At 38.2% G+C, this 18,528-nt stretch overlaps 1 protein-coding gene and 1 long non-coding RNA gene across 2 annotated transcripts in view; one reads left to right on the forward strand and one right to left on the reverse strand.

Annotated features, from left to right (window-relative positions):
• Positions 1-18,528, reverse strand: part of JAZF1 (JAZF zinc finger 1) — a 175,118-nt gene that overhangs the window by 106,123 nt on the left and 50,467 nt on the right. The window lies entirely within an intron of this gene.
• On the forward strand, positions 4,190-15,114 carry LOC146544134 (uncharacterized). Its single transcript, XR_014883922.1, has 3 exons — positions 4,190-4,367; positions 10,405-10,511; positions 11,619-15,114. It is a non-coding gene; the product is annotated as an uncharacterized LOC146544134 (long non-coding RNA).

Below are 18,528 nucleotides of genomic sequence, written 5' to 3' on the forward strand. Positions count from 1 at the left end.
CAGGCTAAGAAATGCCAGTTGTAATTACAAACTTTATGAAGTTGACAAATGAATTCATGGTAACAGCTCCGTACCCCCATGAACTCTCATAAACCTGGAGGAAACCTAATGGATTCGGCTCTTCTGTAACCATACTCCAGCAGTTCTCAAGAGAGAGTTTTGCTAGTTCTCCTACAGGAGACTAATGAAGCAGCAACAATCTAGCAGGTTACTTATAATCTAGGAATGCTTTAGAGGATGATATGTCTAACTCTATAGAAATTCAAGACAAGGAATAGTAATTCAAAAGCAGGAACTTCTACTACTAATTTAAGAAAGACTACGGCTGGTAATTTCCATTCACAGACCTCCAGCAACTACATGAGAAGAGCACCAGGACTTGTTTCCAACTACTGTGTCAAATCTGAGGTACAGATTTTTCCCAACTACTGTGCAAATCTAAGCCTAATCCCTCTTTAGAAGAATTTCACAGTACTTTAAATTAAATAGTTGTGTCCACTAGATATTGTTTCAGTTTCTGGAAACCTATATCTGAGATTTCAAACCCATGATCAAATTGTGGCATAGACCTGCCAGCGCACCCAAAAGCAACTGGAAGGAAATACAGCGGTCTTCAGCTTTTGTAGCTTGTGGACCTAAGGAACTAACCAGTTGTTGTCATCTTCCAGGAAGGACTGTGCAAGACTTAATAAAATGTATGCACGTACTACAGTAAGACAAAAATAATTTGAAAATTGCTTCGCATGTTACTGCTCCCTTGTTTTATCAATTCCTCTATCCATAGGGCTTATGGAGAACATGGAAATGATGTTCACTTGACACAGACGAGGCTTCCCCTTTTCTAATTCCCCATGACCTACTACAGCATAATTATAAAGACAAAAGGAGCAGTATTCAAAACTTAAACCTGGCGATAGCCTGTTCTGAAGCCTCTTTCCCAAGCATCTCTGTAGTAGAACATCTGGCATCCTGTGAAAACCTTTCAGTGCATCTGCTATATGGTGGATGTCTCCGTTGTGAGGAGTGTGCATACACAGTAGCATCTCATTCTCTGAGATGGAAATACATTCTTTATGGTGGAAGTACAGCAAAACCACTTTCTGTTTTCAAAGGTCCAAGCTATTGTTTGTTTTCAGTCAATTTTTCTTGCTGTTCTTGTACACCTCATCTACCTCCTGTCATTAGATATTTGTTCTGTAATTACAAAACAACTTTCATTATCCAGTAACTTGCAATAATTCATCTCTTCTGTTCTGGAATGTAAAACTTCTGATCGTGACAGACATTACACATAAGTGAAGGTTACAAAGCTGCATCTGATTCCCAATAGCTCTGCATGCATCCAGCTGCTTTAAGTTAGAGAATGACATGGAAAGCCACCAGATCATTACTGAGACACCAAAGAAGAAAATTTAAAGTAGCCTTGGGGAAAGAGGGGAAGCTGAACACCTAGACTGTATGAAAGGTTATAGGGTATTCATGACACAAGCTGCAGCAGGTTTTTTTCCATCTTGCTTCTCTTAAGATTTCAGCTTTAGGAGCATGAACACTACCTAACAACACTCACAAACACTATTCCACAATCCTTATATAGATGCCAAATGCTGTAGGAGAAGAGGGACCACACTTCTACTTTTAAAATTGAAGTCTGCTAGAATGCAGATCACAGTAACAAAGCAGATAGTGGAACAACGAAACAGCAGTATGAGGCAGTAGAGTGAATTATGATTAAGTTCTGTTTTACTGCTTCCTTCTTTCCAAATCTAATACCTAATCAACATTTTGGAACAGTAATCTGTGTCAATGGTTCAACGATTCAGATCCTGGGTTTGAGTACAAAACCCCACGGTAAAAATCTGAGTCCCGTAACAGGTCCTCTATGAGGAATATATGCAATATCACACTAATACCATCACAAGAGGCAGCAAAAGAAATTTAGTTTAAAATAAATTTACTTGTAAGACTAATTATTCCACCCAACTCCTAGGGCAAACTCTTTCATATTCTATACTAAGAATCTGAGGCAGAAAACATTTAGAACTGTGTTCAGTCTCTAATACGCCATACATACAGCTCTATAACATACACTACAGTCTTAAGTGACTTTTTAAAATGAGCAGAACAAATCCATGTTTTCATATCCTGCAAACTTTTGCTACCTACTGATTTCCACAATGTTGCTCATAGCCAGAGGGTTTTAAGAAGACTGTTGCAGAGAACCACTCTATGTGCAATACACCCCCAACGAGCTCTTCACAATTTTCATTAGAAATATAAGAAACACTTAATCTCAATGATTTGTGACATGCCTCCATAGATTTCTTCCAGAACTACTGATAGTAATTGCTTATAAGGGATGCTATAGCTCCTTCTAGCAACCTCACTCCCATAGTATAAACCTTGTGTTTTGGGCTACTGTCAAACAAAATCCAGCACTGTGGTCTAGATTTAGGACAAAGACTAATGGCTATTTCCATGTCTGGTCAATTAAGTCATTTTTCCGAGTCTGGAAACAACAATACACAGACAGTAAAGTCTCTCAGCAGGGGTGAAATGACCTTTTATAAATCATATGATGCAGTCCTGATCATTACCTTCTCTCAGCAGAATGTAAAATAAAGATGTCAGCATGAAAGAAAGTGCAACAGTGCAGAGATAAGGGGAAAAAAAAGCATCCAGTGAGGAGAGAGTTGTGTGGAAATTAGAAGACCAGAGTTCAGCCTTAATTTGTTCATTCTAAACAAGCAGGACAAATTTTTCCTTGTACATGCCCTACTTCAAAGAATTTGTAAATGATAACTATCCCATTCAAAACTGGCTTAATTTAAAAGAGGCTGGATGGAGTGTGAGCATATCGTCGAAGAAAATGCTATTGTGAGCCAAATACTCCACTTCTGCTTTGCTAAATTGCTGGCACTAAATGGGCTGTATCCCCAGAACACAGTATTTTCACACGTAACACACACATTTTTACTCAAAAAAAAAAAAGAACAGAACCTGACAGAGCTACTGAATAAAGACAGTGCAGGGAGAAGGGAGATCAAAAGGAGTTTCCTCCTATTTCCCTCTAGCTTGTTCTACTTTGTAACTGCAGGTTGGGTTTTGTCACTGCTTTCAATCACAGATAAACCTCAAAATGATTCAACAGGAAATACAATGCCAGTTGAACCATCAGTGACACAAAAATCCTTAATTTCCCCATTAGCCCTAAAGGATATCTTCTGATTAAGCTTAGAAGCCGCACCGAAGCCACAGTAGTATAAACCTCTGTTTATTAATGCAATAAAAATAGAGTAACTCTGCATGTCAGATTGCAGTAATGGGCACTGAAATAACATTTTGCTTCCTAAAAGAAGTGCACTCACAACACTAATGACAGGACTGAGACACTGCAGCCTCTTTACTACTTAGCTTGCATACCATCAAAGAAAAACATCTCTATCACTTTCAGATACGCTCATCCAAATGACTGTCAGATTATTCAGACTAATTCATGAGAAAGCAGGCAGTCCTTTAACTAATGGGATAGAAACATTCATCTATAATGCGTGGCCTACATACTCCATTTCTGCTTTTATGTACTGGACTTCAAGCAGCATACCTGCACTTCAAACTCAGCAGCAAAAGCCTAATCTCTACAGTATTTCTCACTTACCAAGGAAGTTCTATGTGCTGCCTGGGAATGAGACAGTGGTTGGCGCTGCTACCCAGAAGAACCACTCCTCAATCATTTGTAACTCAGAGACTTTTCTCCCACTGAGTTCTCCAGTATTCGACTAGGCTTTAGCTTATACCACTATCCCCTCTCTACCCGTAAAGCCTCTTCATCCAGAAACAATCTCTCTATCCTTAAAAGTTGAATGTGGGAAAGAGAGAGATAAAACACTTGTTTTGCCTTGTTTCCCTTGTACAGAAAACAAAACAAAAGAACACGGACATCTAAATGTCACCCTGGACAAAAGAGGAATAAAGAAAAAAAAGTTGGAACAGGCTTCTCAAAAGTACAGCAAAGGAACGCTAAGATGAGAAAGTTCTGTTCTCACACAGCCATAAATTAGCTAAAACCAAATTAGTTCATGTTTTTCTAACTTGAAACTGTTGAGTTGCATCTTTCCAAGAGGGAAAGAGGTCATCTTGTTCTCCAAGATGAGCTGCTGATGTTATCGACCTTCAGCAAGGAGGGCAAATTTACTTTTCAGCATTCCAGTCCAAGTACTAAAGCTTTCACGTGCTCTGCCTCATTTGCTATAAGATCTGTGATTCAAAACCCGCATAGAGTGGATGGGGCCAAAGAATGAAGGACTGCCATGGCTGCCTCTCACATCCCTTCAAGAAAGACTGAAGAGCTTTAACTAAGCCAAAATAAGGTAAGCAAGAACATATTAACCAAATCTTAAATAGTTTCCACTTCTGCTACTGAAGGTAACCAGAGCAAATAACTTGTTCTGGACTTCATTTCTAATTTTAAGCTAAGAAACACTCAAGATATGGCTGTAACCATTCTAGAATCACATCCAATGTACTCTGCTTTGTTCTGAATGCCTGAGCCCAGTTATACACTGACACAGGTAAGACTGCTGCTATCACACTTGTGCTGAGAACACCTAAAACTACTTCAGGTTTATTACATGCTGCTATCTCAGTGCTGCAACAAACTCCATTGCCCTATCTTCAACACCTCTTCACAGCCCATTAAAAAAAATGAAATGAAATCTTCACAGGGTGATCAGTTAGCTGTCTAACAGGGAAGAGGAGGAGAGGGGTTTCCTTGTACCTCCACCTGTACAAGATGCAACTCCTCCCGTTAAGCAAAAAAGTAAGAAAATACAAAGAGCAGAAGTACTACAACTGCCATAACATAAGTGCTAGTTGACAACATCAGGGCAAAACTCAGTTTCTCTCCAAGAAAAAAAACAAATACAAGAAATCTCATTCACTGAGATCACCATATTGAGCCATCTGCATTGGAAGTTTTAGCATAGGTTTGCAAACATTTTGAAATGTTTCTACCTATAGCGCAACCAGATTTTTATAACATTGCTTTAATCTGAAAGCTGTACTTCTGCATACTCATTTTTTATTGCTGGTTTCACTTACATGCATAGAACAACAAAAAAACAACAACCAAAGCTCAGTGAAAACATGTATGAAATTTCCCAATGAAGGTCATTGTGCAATGAAAAAGGGTTATAAATGACACAGTCCATCAACATTTAAAGCCTGCAAATAAGAACAATTAAGATCAACTACAAAAGGGAAGTCAAACAAAAATCACAGGGAAAAGGATCACACCTTCAGTTGATTTAAAAGGGCAGTAGAAACCCTGGCATGTGATTTACTGGCAGAAACTAAACACTCTGGTGTGGGCTAGTTGTAAAGAAAAAATATTGTCTTTTTTTTTTCCAGTTTGAAATCTAGTGTGCTGAATCTTAAGAACATAAAGGTTCACTCAAAGTGCAACCTTCTTTTGATGTTAAAGGGAAAAAAAATAACCTCCTTCATATCTTCTATATTAAAAAAGTTCATTAATGAAAGGCTAAACGTTTAATTCTCAGGGATGGTTCTGTTTTTTGTCATTTTTTGTATAGTTAACAAGATCATAATTCAAATAGGTCACACATTGTAAATATCCTCACTATATTGTTTTCCTTTCCTCTATAATTAGACCACCTTTTGTTACCAAGAATCCTATAAACTGTTTAAATGTGAATGGTTGTAAACTGCTCGTATTAAAAATTAGGCATCTCCTCCTCCCAACTTGGTACAATGGGAACCGCATCCAGAAAAAACTATGGCACATAAAATCAACATTACATCTCTGACACCTCTTTCTGCAGGGGTCTGACCCACATTACATCATCCACACACTTCATACAGCTTCTGTCTTTTCCTCCAGCCGTGCAAATGACTCTTGCCTAAACGTCCACTAACAAAGGGAGATGTGCAAGCTCACTGACAACCTGCCATGAAAAGGAAAATCACCTTGTCCCCACCAGATCTACGGGAAGGGCAGCACTACAGCTATCCCAGCAGATTCTGGGAGGGAAACACTGAGCCCTGCTTGCTCCCTGCTGCCCAAGAGGATTACCAGCAGCAGCCAGAGAGAGCCCAAGGGCCAGGACAATTTCCCAGAGCCAAAGCATCTCTGTACCATTCTGTTCTGCTGTTTTAGATGTCCAAACGTGCTTTCTGAGAACAAAGGCAGTCCTTAGGGGAACGATGGCCCCTTCCTGAACATGCTGAGCTGCTGCCAACCCAAGGCATTTCATAGGATGCACTCAGCCTGTTTTCTGCTCACACATTTTGCCATCTCTTCCACCCTTTGAGATCAAACAGCAGCAGAAGCATCAAGTGCTCTCTTATAGAACAGTTACACTGCATGCTTCTTAGAATAAGCAGAGTCATGAGATCCAGAAATAGCATATGGGTATTAAAACCCAGTGAACAGGCAGTGCTCACAGCAGCCATTAGTAGAATTAGCGGATGTTACCTATATGTCTTTTAACAGACTCCTTATGACTGGTACAGATCTCTTTAGCCACACAGATTGTATGGAAAGGATCTGACTGACCAGAGATGATGCTATCAGAATGGCTTCGTACAGTGCCAGTGGTTTGATCAGCAATACACAGCAAAAGCGCTTGCAAATATTCCCAGACAGAAAGCTGGCATGCTTGTGCTCTGACCAAGTGGACCTGAATGGAGAACACACACAGTATTAGGAAATACAGCACTCCCAGGTTATTTTTTTGTGTGTCATCTGAAAGAAATAAAAATTAAACACGCAAGTTAGCAAAACATTTTCAAAAATTGAGTTTAAAATAATGTCCAAATTAACTGAAGTTCTTAAAATTTAGCTTTTTCCTCCTCCTCTCCCTATTTGTTAGGGATACAAATTGTGGATTTTTTTTCTGAAATACACAGGAATCTGTGTGATTGATTACACTACACGTTCACCTACAGATGATTACATGATTTTTCTGAAGTGAAACAGATTTCTTTTACACCTGATTTTGACAACAACCACTGTTTGGCGCATGCTGCATGAATCCTGATGCTACATGCAACTGTTTTCCAGCAGCACATATTGAACTCTTACTTACACATCAGTAGTCTACAGAAACCCTCACTGCTGACAACTGAAAATTCCCCCTTTTCCAAGCACAGCTTTCATATTCCAACTTTGCAACTTCAGTTGTCTCTCATTTCATGTTATTTGATCAGAAGAAATCATGGATTCCCCTAACTCCCAGGGAGAGCTGCAGCCTGTTTATCCTCCCCGTTGCAGGAGTACAATGCAAATGCACAATGGAAGACAAATCAGTTTCCGCAGTGCTGCTGGAGAAAACAGGGTGCAATCAAAACCACTCAAACCAGAAGGATTTAATTCAGATGAGATAGGGTTATTATTCAGAAGTAGAACGTAATAAAAAGGAAAATAATATTAATCAGTTTTAAAAGCTTCTAGATCCTAGAGGGGATTATAGCCTGAATTAAGTACTACAGAAAAAGACAGCATAATTTTTCACCAAGTACATCTGTCTGGTTAATCTACTCAGGATACTGCCTTAACAGGAATCACGTAGGAAAATTGCAGAGGTTTGCTTTGCACTTCACAGGCTGTTTCCCAGCACATTCCAACAAAGCTGTTTGGATGGCGTTGTGACCATAGTGGGAGCAGATACCAAACAACAAACACACCCCCACTGCTAAGGCATTTTATAAAGGTGCCAAACTGCTGCCTTTCATGGCATCCCAAAATAGTTGTGAATAGCAGCTTACCATCCATTTCTGTACTTCAAAGAATATTTTTAAAGCATTCTGTTATCTTACAAAGACTGCGAGATGTTTCCCATTGCTATTCTATACAGTATTTCAGTGTTTAAAAAAGATAAAGAGAAAAGCTCCTATAAAAATAAAATGGTATTTGATGCACTACCATCATTACAATAACTAAAAGAAAACTAAATCTCCCTATTGCAAACTACTTTCCACTTGCAATAAAAAGCTTGGTTTTCTCCTTTTAACCCCCATTAAAAGATCAGAGGGAATGCTGACATACAAGATTTGGCAGGCACTCAGAGTGGGTACCCCATCAGACATCTCTTGTTCTTAAAGACTAGACATGAAGTAAAAATGAATTTTGGCCTGATATCAAGCCTTAACAGTAATCTATGGTAATTTAGCTGTTCATAAACGAAAACGTTCAACCTTTTTTAATTTTACCTTCAGGAGAAGTGAAGTGAAACGGAAGAGTAATTTAATATTGAAAAAAACAGCTTGCTAAAGGGGTAATTTCATTATTAGACTCTTTTAATCTTGTTCAGAACACCAATATGTTTTATGGATAAGGAGCCCATATTTGGACCTTGGTTCATATCCCATTTTCCACTTACATTAAGACCTACGCCAGGGTTTCTTTCCTACCACTATTGCACTATTGGTCTTCTCTTTCAAGAGAAATATTTCTGACAATAAACATGATTCACCCTACTCTGTCACAGAATATGAAATATTTCTTGCATAATCACAATAAACATCCTAACTAGAAAGCTGGTAAATTGCCTTTACGTTTGGTGTACTGAAATGCTTAATCCCGGTACCATAAATTACATCAATATTGAATGACAGCTAGCTTTCTAGCATGATTAACAGTGTCAACATATCGCCCGCCTTGTAAATCTATGTTATTTTAAATTCTCATTCTGACTGGTTCCATCAAATCAGTCTAGGAAGAACTAGGCTTCACCAAATGCTGTGCTATTCACTTCTTGTGTCAAACCCCAAGAACGAGCCAAGGTAACTCACACCACGTCTCACAGAGACTTCTGCCTTAAATGCCAGGTAGATGTATGGCCAGAGCAGGGAACCCAATCTCATTAAAGTGATCTCCTTTCTCCAAGTGGTATTACCAAAGACAAAACCGGAAACACTACATTTTAAAAGAAAGTACACTTCCATCTTCCAGCACTGTGAAAAACACCGACCTTGTGACAATTATTCCAGTATTAGTATCAGTGATGGAAAATGAACAACCTGAATAATATCGCTAAGTATTTATTTTTTTTAATAATCACCGCACTGATGGTGAACGTCCCAGTTTTACACATAGGACTAACATACTGCATATGAGCTCTACTATACACTCCTTCGCAAAGACTGTACAGAAAGGGAGTGATAATTATGGACATTTTCAAGGACAACATCAATTACAGTAAAAAAAACCTCTGCAGAATCCAATGGAAACTGATGTTTAACTTCCACATAAAATTAAAAAACAGCCATCCATTACAGTATCAACTTGGTAAAGATTATACTTGAATTATTTTAGATGCTTGTCATCACCAATTCAACATAATATTAACTAGCACAACAAAGCAAAACACAATCACCACAGAACGACGGTTTTCATGGAAATGCTTTAACAACGTAAATGTTGTACAGAAGGTAAATGCAGAAAGATTTTTTTCTAATACAGCAGTTCAGATACCTCAGTATTTCTACTGTGAATTTGTCCTTCCATATAATCGGGGAAAAAAAGCAGCATACTTTGTTAGAAATTTTATGACAAAAAATAAAAACCAACATCTGAAGATGGAGCAGCAGTAATAATAATAACATGGCCAATAATTGTTGATGTCAAGCGCAAGATGACTTCTCAGTGTTGGATAATTAAATACAGCGTAGGATTTTACAATTCCTATGGTGAAAAAGGAGAACTCTCTAGTTAGAAACAGTTTTTAGAATAAAATACTGTATGGAAACAAATACGACAAGTTTAGATTCTGAATTACTTCTCTCCACTTTCATCAGTGTATGAATGCCTCAAGATAATATCAGCAACTGCAGCAGAACAAAGAAAAATCAGTTCTCAATGTATTGAAATTTGCACTTAATGCACATGGATTTTGCTCATAATTTACTTATGTTCTATGGTAGAGCTTATGAATATCAAAACAAAATGTCATGTTGTTTGTACTTAAATCCTTGGAGCATCCATCATATACAAAATAAATATCAATTACGTAGGCTCACTCTTAGTAGGTTCAGAGTATTATGTATGTGTGTGACTCCAAGATGAATAGTGATTCAACATCTAATTGCATCTATTCCTCTTCAGAGGTAGTAGACACTTCATTTTGAAAGACTCCTACTTCGGAAATTCTCAGCAACATGAGCATTGAGCAAATAGGCATGCTGTGGTTACCAAAACAATACAACTGGCATCAACTGGCATCAGTTAGATACTGCAAATCCTGCCCTGATTTAGAACACTCAGAAGAAATAAGTGTTAATAATCCCACTAAGAAGAGCATGAAAATGTGTTCTGTTTGCACAATTTCTACGAACACAGCAGCAAGGAACATATCGTGAAGTGTTGAGGAATATTTTCTCTGATTCCAGGTCTAATTTTCCTTCAAATCATTAAGGAGGGAGCCTCCATCAAGCTAGCCCACGAAGTTCAGTTTAAAATAGCGTCAAATGTCTGAAGAAGGTATTCCACAAAGGAGGTAATGTGCTGCTTCTTGTGAGTAGGAGAATTATCCTGAGACATGCACTCTTTATTTATTCTGGGCAAAACTCACTCTAAATCACAAGTGTAGACATGTTTAATGCTTCCTTTCTTCCTGCTCCAATGCCGCATACTAGAAAGCAGCAAAGTCAGACTAAGAAACTTTTAACGAGGTACTACTACGACACGGGTTTCCACACCCTGCCCTACTGCAGATGGTACCACTATTACTGTTTGCAAGCTTGCAATAACTGCTCATTACTTGTGTCTTGAAGGTGGGTTTTCTGTCTTACAGAAGACCCCCCCTTGCTATCCAGGAATCAGAAGGGTTTGTTGTTTTCACCTCCTACAACAGAGATCTCATAGTTAAAAAAGGGCACAGGATATCCTGTCTTGAAAGCGCACTGCAGCTCCCTCCAACCCAGCCCATGACAGGGGACGGATCTGTCTGGTATTTCAAACATCACAGTTATCCCCATACTGACAGTATCCAGGAGAGGGCAGGAAGGGAGGGAATTTCCTTCCAGGACTGTCGTGCAGAAAGCAAGGAACAGTCGCACCACGTTTATAGACACAGTTAAACAGAGAAGGAATGTGAACTATTTGGCAGCCGCTGCTCAAGGAAGGCAGAACTGGAGAATAAAAGTGGTATTTTGCAAGGCTCAGGTGCAGTCACAGCATGAAAGCAGAAACCTGCAAGAACTCATTTTGTACTTAAAATTAAAGGTAATATTTTAAGTATTTACATAACAGAGGACTATTAGAGGAATTAAGGAATGCAGCAAATACTACAAAGTTAAAACTTTAGGTATCTAATGTACAGAGAAATATAAGGAATTCAGATACATTGCACAACAAGCTGCTGCAACAGTTTAAAAACATGTCAGCCCCCACAATAAAATCAACCTACAAATTACAGAGATCTTTATAACCATTGCAGTTGTAAACCGTATTAAAATTACGTGATGAAATTACTAAGGTCACCAAATATGGCCTCAGCACATTCATCTTGGCTAATGGGGATGGAAAAAAAAACAACACATGGATGAGTAACTTTGCAACCCATATCAAATGTTTCTAACACTGCTGATATTTTGTCTTTCAGGCAAACAGAGCGAGGGAAGAAAATTCTTCCTCTCAAGATAGCACAAGTGGAAGCACACCAGTACACAAATAGAAGAAATTCATACTTAAAATAGTACTAAGATTAAATTTGGATTATATATGAAATAACAGAGAGCACATGCATGCGTGCACAAAAAAACATACTGAAAATACCTACACTAAATAATGCCAAGGAAAAGTCCAACAATTACTTATGCACGTTTTAGCCAGCTGAAGTACATTTATTTCAGTCTGACTGGCAAAATATAAAGCAAACCTTGTGCTGTTCTACCAGTCAACAAGCATACACGTACATTTTATACACACATGCACATGCATGCACACTATATAAAAAAAACAAGTAAATCCGGAATTTCAGACATTTCTGAAAATCCAGTAAAAATTCTGAGCAATGGTAATTTCTGCCGTTACTTTTGTGTGATCAGCCAAAATCAGACTTAACAGCAGTGTGACTTATCTCCCTCTGAATTCAGATCACAGCTTCCTTCCAGTGGCACTTGTGAGGCATGCACTGATTTGTATTCAGTAAACAAGTACCTTCATTTTACAGCAGCTATATTACCTCAGTTTTTACACCACAAACACTGCTGAGATACAAAATACCAAACTCTAAATGAGAAATAGCTGCAACAGAAGGATGGCCTTGAAATTTCACTTGCATGTTTTTGGAAACATAAACGATCTTTGCAGGAGTTCAAAAATAAGCCCATCAGCAACTCAGGCAACCAGTGGATGATTAGGCACCAAATCAGATTATAACTGAAATCTAGTTTCTTATGTGGGGATCTTGTGAGGAAGAAAAATCAAACTTCATAGACTTCGCATTCTAAAGTCAAACTGAAAAACAGTAAAGAGAACAAACAAAAAGCAGCAGACACCTCTCCATTTCATTTCTTTAGCATCTTTTGAGATACTTATCTCACAAACACATACACACTCTGCCTCTTTACACACAGGCTATCACGCCAAGTTGCCTTGGTCCACTCCTCCTTCAACAAATCATTTATTTATTTATTTTAAAAGCAATGAATTCCTTCTTCATAAAAAAAGCCTGGCAAGTATCTGCTCAAAGATTGGTCTAGGATCCACATTTTCCTTAGGCAGGGAATCAATAACAACACTGCTCATTTTGTCAGAGCAGGGAAGCCAAAACTCACCCACGTCTGTGCAAACACTTGGCAAGAAAAACCACTGCACATCTACTTCTGCTGTTAGTCATCTTACCCTGGTGAGTTCAAATGAACTTTGATCATCTCTTCTTCCTGAGCATCCACTAAGTCATTTTTTTTTCTTTACAGTTAATATATAGCTTACAACAAAATGTTACAAATTTCAGTGCACACTTGTCCATGTATGTATACGATAGTTCATGCTTATCTGCATGTTATTACGACTGAACTACACTACAGTTAAAATCCATGTTTAACTTTTTTTCTTTGTAGGGGTGCATGTAACTGAAGTCCTATTTTGGTTACAGTCTGATCTCAGAGGGCAATTCAATGGGAACTGCAGGTGCTTACCACTTCAAGAGGAAAAAAAAAATCACTCCAAGTATAACACACACACAAGACCTCCCTACCCCCATAGCATCTAGTCAACTTAACCTCAGCTCTCCACACCTAAATCCCACCAAGGCAGGACAGACGTCTCTAATTGTCTTGGGCAGGTTGTGCACATGCATTTTTCAGTACTTTGCATGTTACCGAGATAAATCCAGTAATTTAGAGTGGCAGAGTAGGCTCTTCTTCAATGGATGGATATCTTTTAAGTCCTTATCTGCATACAGATGCAGATTTATGATCCTATTACCTGTAAAACTGTGACCAGCACTTTCCAAATATTCCTTAGGGTGTCAATCTGGAGAGTTAACAGGCAAGAATAAAAGCCGTATTTTAAGCCTGTGCTAGAATTTACATCTACCATGAATGACTCTCAAAGAAGTGCCCCAAAATAACCAGAAGAAAAAAGCCTTAATTTCAGGTACAAAAACTGTGTCCAGAGAGAAAAGCAGCCCCCGATTCCAGAATCCTTCCCTCTTGCAGTCATACAACATGGCTGCTTCCCCTCTGACAATGTATTAATGGGAAACTTTAAAACAATGGCACAGCTTTGAAACTGTAGTTTAAGGGCAAAAGACTATTTTAGAAGGAACAGCGTTTTCAGTAGAACTAACAGAACTGTAGATACTGCGATTTTGGTAACATTACAGTGGTAAGCAGCTGTGAAATACTGAAGCCAATGCACGCACAAGCACACACTTGAACACAAAATTCTAATTTTTTTTTTAATTTCAGAGTAATGACACCTTCATAGAAAAGCAGAATCCTATTGTTTGTATGCATCATTCTGTTTTCTCAATCCAAAAAGTCGATAGATGAAGCAAGGAAGATGCCAGCTTGCAAAATGGACAAAACCAGGTGGTATACATTATTACTACTGCATACCTACATACCATTATTACTATTATATATATATATATACACATACACACATGTATATGTATATGTATGTGTGTATACATACACACACACACACACACACACACACACACACATCCACCATAGCATTTTTTTTCCCAAGAAAGACATGGTGCTGTGAAGTTCAGTAAGAGGTTGTCATATCAGTGATGTTCAACATTCAGGACGCTGTATTCACTCAACAGAAGAAAACCCAAGAAATTAATGACCTATTTATCCTCACAGGAGTAATTAAAGAAAAATAAACTGTATTGAAAATACAGGCAAATTATGACAGCAAATATTTATCGTTTTAGTAAAGTTCTTGCAATTTCAAAATGTCCATTTCTCTTCAGAGATCTTTCTCTCCTACCTAACGCAAGCAATCAGTAATTTCTGCTTAGGAGACTATAGTATTTTTTTTTTTTTTTTCATTTTCTCTTTTCCCTTTTATTTACTACTAGGATGTTTGCTAAAAGATCACTTATCAATGCTTACTCACGAAAGCACACGTCCACACAAAGATTTTGTACAAATTTATCTCCATGCAATCTTCTAGAGATATACCAATGTTCATGCTTTTTATTGCCTTTAAGGGTATCTTTGAATTTCTTTCAAGTGTCTTTATCACTTCAACGCATCTTGGCAAGCCTGCTACTTCCTCATATTTTTAAATAACTTTAGAGTTTGAAGACTCTGAAGTGGAGAGAGATTTTTATACCAACTAACAAAGAAGCATGTCTTCAATTAATGCCTGGCTTTTGGGGTAACTGAACAAACCTTCTTATGGACTATATGCTTTTCTGGACTCAGTTTTCAAATCAGTTGCATGACAGTTTTCATAAAATGAATATGCCTAAACATTTTCAGTGCCACCTATCAACACCACGTATCTCTTCAACATAAGCTCATTTGCAATGCACCAACATACCCTTTTGAACCTGCCTACTGTATATACTTCATCTCTTATTTTAGCTCCAGATTTACCCTCAAAATGTGGTGGTTTTTTTTTTTTCTAAATAGCAGACTGATGAAAAAATGCTGAAGTACCTTCCTGCAAAAAAACTTATTTAATATTATTGTCTGATTTCCTCTTGAAATACTAAAATGATCTGTCAAGAAAATCAACTGTTTTCTGGAAAGTCTTTGACCCATCTCAGCTATCAAACGTTGTTTCCAGTGAGGCATCCTCTCAGCTACTATTTACTCCAGTTCCATCTGATCCTGTCCAACTTACTGACAGTACTGTTTACCTTCCTATAGCATGAAATATGACAAAAAAGTATGTGAAGTGTACCATCTAAAGGTCTTGCTAGAAGTTTCCTTAACAACTGGAGAGGCATTGAGTTCAAAAGAATATGTTACGCACCTAAACTTATCCAACTATATTTCAATTGGTCCTGGTCCTGCTAAGTGGCGTGCTGACATTCCACATGCAAAATAATTGTGAAGGTGGGCAAGTCTGACTTGAATATGGGTCTTTCTTTGCAAACCTGAACATGTCTTTCTAACACTGACCCCTGCTACACTGTCCCATAGCTACAGTGCTTCTTTTTCAACCCAACCGAGCATTTTCCACAAAAATAGATCAGTGCTCATCCATCACAGCAGACTTCCTTGTGCTCATACAAGACATGTAGGAAAGACACACAGCTTCTCACACATTTCCTTGTTCTGTTCTGGGAAAAGATAAGATCATAAATGCTGAAGCCCTCTACATTGAAATTCTTGAGGGACCTTAAGAAGCCATATAGAACTACCTATAACCATTGCAATGGGAATTTTTCCTAAATATTAGTAGTCAGCTACATTAACAAAAATACACTCATTTTTGATGTCCACATTGGTCTTAATAGGTCAGTATGACTGAGGTACTGTCACTTCATAAATATATACGCATACACTACCCGAGGCTGCTGAGCATCAAAAGGTTGCATGAAGAAATGTACCAACAAAACAGAACTTCTTCTTTGATATCCTCCGTGAAATTAAAATTAAGATTACCCACTGTACTGTAAACCTTGTTAACCATAACAAGCTCTTTTTTTTTTTTTTTTTAAACACACCCGTAAGAGGAACACTGATAGCATTATTCCCCTGTAAGATCCCTACGTTTAGTCTTTTTAAATGACAGGAACGACAGTTTCATGCTGTCCATTAAGAGTCACTATTGCTAGAGTCAGGATTTAATTTCTTAGACTTGTACTGATTTTACTTTTATTATCTATTTATTGTTCCTTATCTAATTTAATCCTTTTACTGGTTTACCACTGATAGGAATACATGGCTGGTCTTCTGATCTATATCACATTACTTTCTCTTGAGAGCTGATCAGATGACTTGTGGTGAAACCTTCTCAAAGTAACATCAATAGCTAAGCTGAATCTAACTACAGACTTAACAGTGCTTACAGAAATAGCTCAGTCATTTACCACTGCTACACATATAAATTTGTTATATTTATCCCTGAGGGTTTCCTAAACTGTAAATAAAGGGTACTTATTCTAAGAGTGAGCAAAGACATTCTGCAGAATATTTTGTTCAACTTACATCGGAAGAAGCAGTTATAGGAAGATGACAAGATTTCACAGACTAAATGATACAAGTCCAATGCTTAGAATTTCAAGAGTTTAAAACAAAGAAAACAAGAGGACGTTCCTTCAGAAATCCAGGAAACAACAGGTTGAGAGCTGCAGTTATTGGTGAAAACTCATTGGATGTTGGATGGCTGCAACCTTGCCAACTGTTATTTATCTGAGGAAGGGGGGGGTGAAAAAAAGCAATTCAGCCCACACACACACCAGCAGTTGCTTCCAATGTGTGATGGCATAGCCTACACACAGGCTTGCTTAACGCAACAAAAGAGTACATTTGTTTTTGTTGCACACAGTACTTCATAGCTGACGGAGGTTTTTCTAGTTTCAGGATCCCAAATTAAGGCTACCTGAATTGCATCCCACTTAAGTCACACTGATGGACAAAGCAAGCTCCTTGTTCAATCCATCAGCAACCACAAAGGCTTTGAGTGTGAACTCAGATACTTTTATATTATATCCTGCTTATACTCTCTCTCTCAGTGCCATATATATATGCACACACACACAGCTATATACAAACACAGGTACACAACAGAACTGAATAGCATGCTGTCTCCGAACAAGGTAGCAGCATGTGTATGCACACATGTACTGCATTAGTATGTACAGACAAGATATATAGACATATTTATGCATTAACATTTGCATCCAGTCATTTTTTTTAATAGAGAAGTGATCATTTTGACAGCCCTGTGCTCTCAGGATGCCACTAAGAGAATTATAGAATTCAACCAATGTTTGAGACATGAGGACATAGCATTCCTGTGGCACTGGAAGCTGAACAAAGAACATAATATAAATGTGGAACCTTGGAAAATATGGACTGAGTATTTCTCTCTTTAGTATTTCAATAACTTTCATCCTTTGTAGAGGTATCGTAAAACTGAACTTACAATTCAAACATTGCGTAGGTGTATGAGGAAGAAGGTCAATACATTAGATATTACAGCTTCAGAGATATAGCTCACAGTAGCATTAAGGAGAAGAGCTTGCGCATTTCATCAAGGTCTGGCTGCCCTACAAACACTAAATCATCGGTGCTTGTACTTCTGCAGATTGCTAAATCAAGTCATACAACAGTAAAAGCACAGAATTACTTAACACAGCCATGCACAAAGCAGAAGGCATGGTTGGATTTTGTGCTATTGCAGAAAAGGCAATGTTAAATGTTATGTAAAGCTATTCCCTATACATCTTCCATAAACCATAGCCATCACTTGGACTGTTTAACCAGTGTTCAGCTCAGTAAGGGATTAAAGGGAGGACAGTCAACTATTTCACTTGTGGGCATGTGTCTGACAGGAACCATTTCTATCGTAAAACCCTACACCAGTATTAATCACCTTCTGATTGATATTAGACAAAAAACCCCACCCTTAACCATATATCATATTCAGCAAGTAAGGGACTTTCTATCTTCCTATCCTGACTTGCCAAAACAGATGGAGGAGCCTGCCTCCTTTGAAAGCCTCCTCCTCCCTGCTGCTCAGGAGAGCATCTCAACCTCTGTATGAGACAGGCAGCAGAGCCTGGAATCCACCTCCCTGCTACGCAGCCTCTGTTAATGAGTTATTACCACAAAACCTGAGTATACTTCTGTTTGCACAGCCCCCAAGCTACATAACTCCAACACTTCTATTTGCTTTGGAGTATAGAAAAACTGGTAACTTGACATGTCAAAGTTGCTTTGACTTCTCTGCCACTTGCAAATATTTTTCCTGCAGCGCCTTTCCTCTGTTGGTGCTCTCCTGCACCACAAATATTCCAGTCCATAGTGACAGCACTTAGGGCTGATTAAAGTGTTTCCAAATGATGACAAAAATATGCTCAAACAGCA

This window comes from Meleagris gallopavo, chromosome 6 (assembly GCF_905368555.1).
Source record: "Meleagris gallopavo chromosome 6, MGAL_WU_HG_1.1, whole genome shotgun sequence".
NCBI lineage: Eukaryota > Metazoa > Chordata > Aves > Galliformes > Phasianidae > Meleagris > Meleagris gallopavo.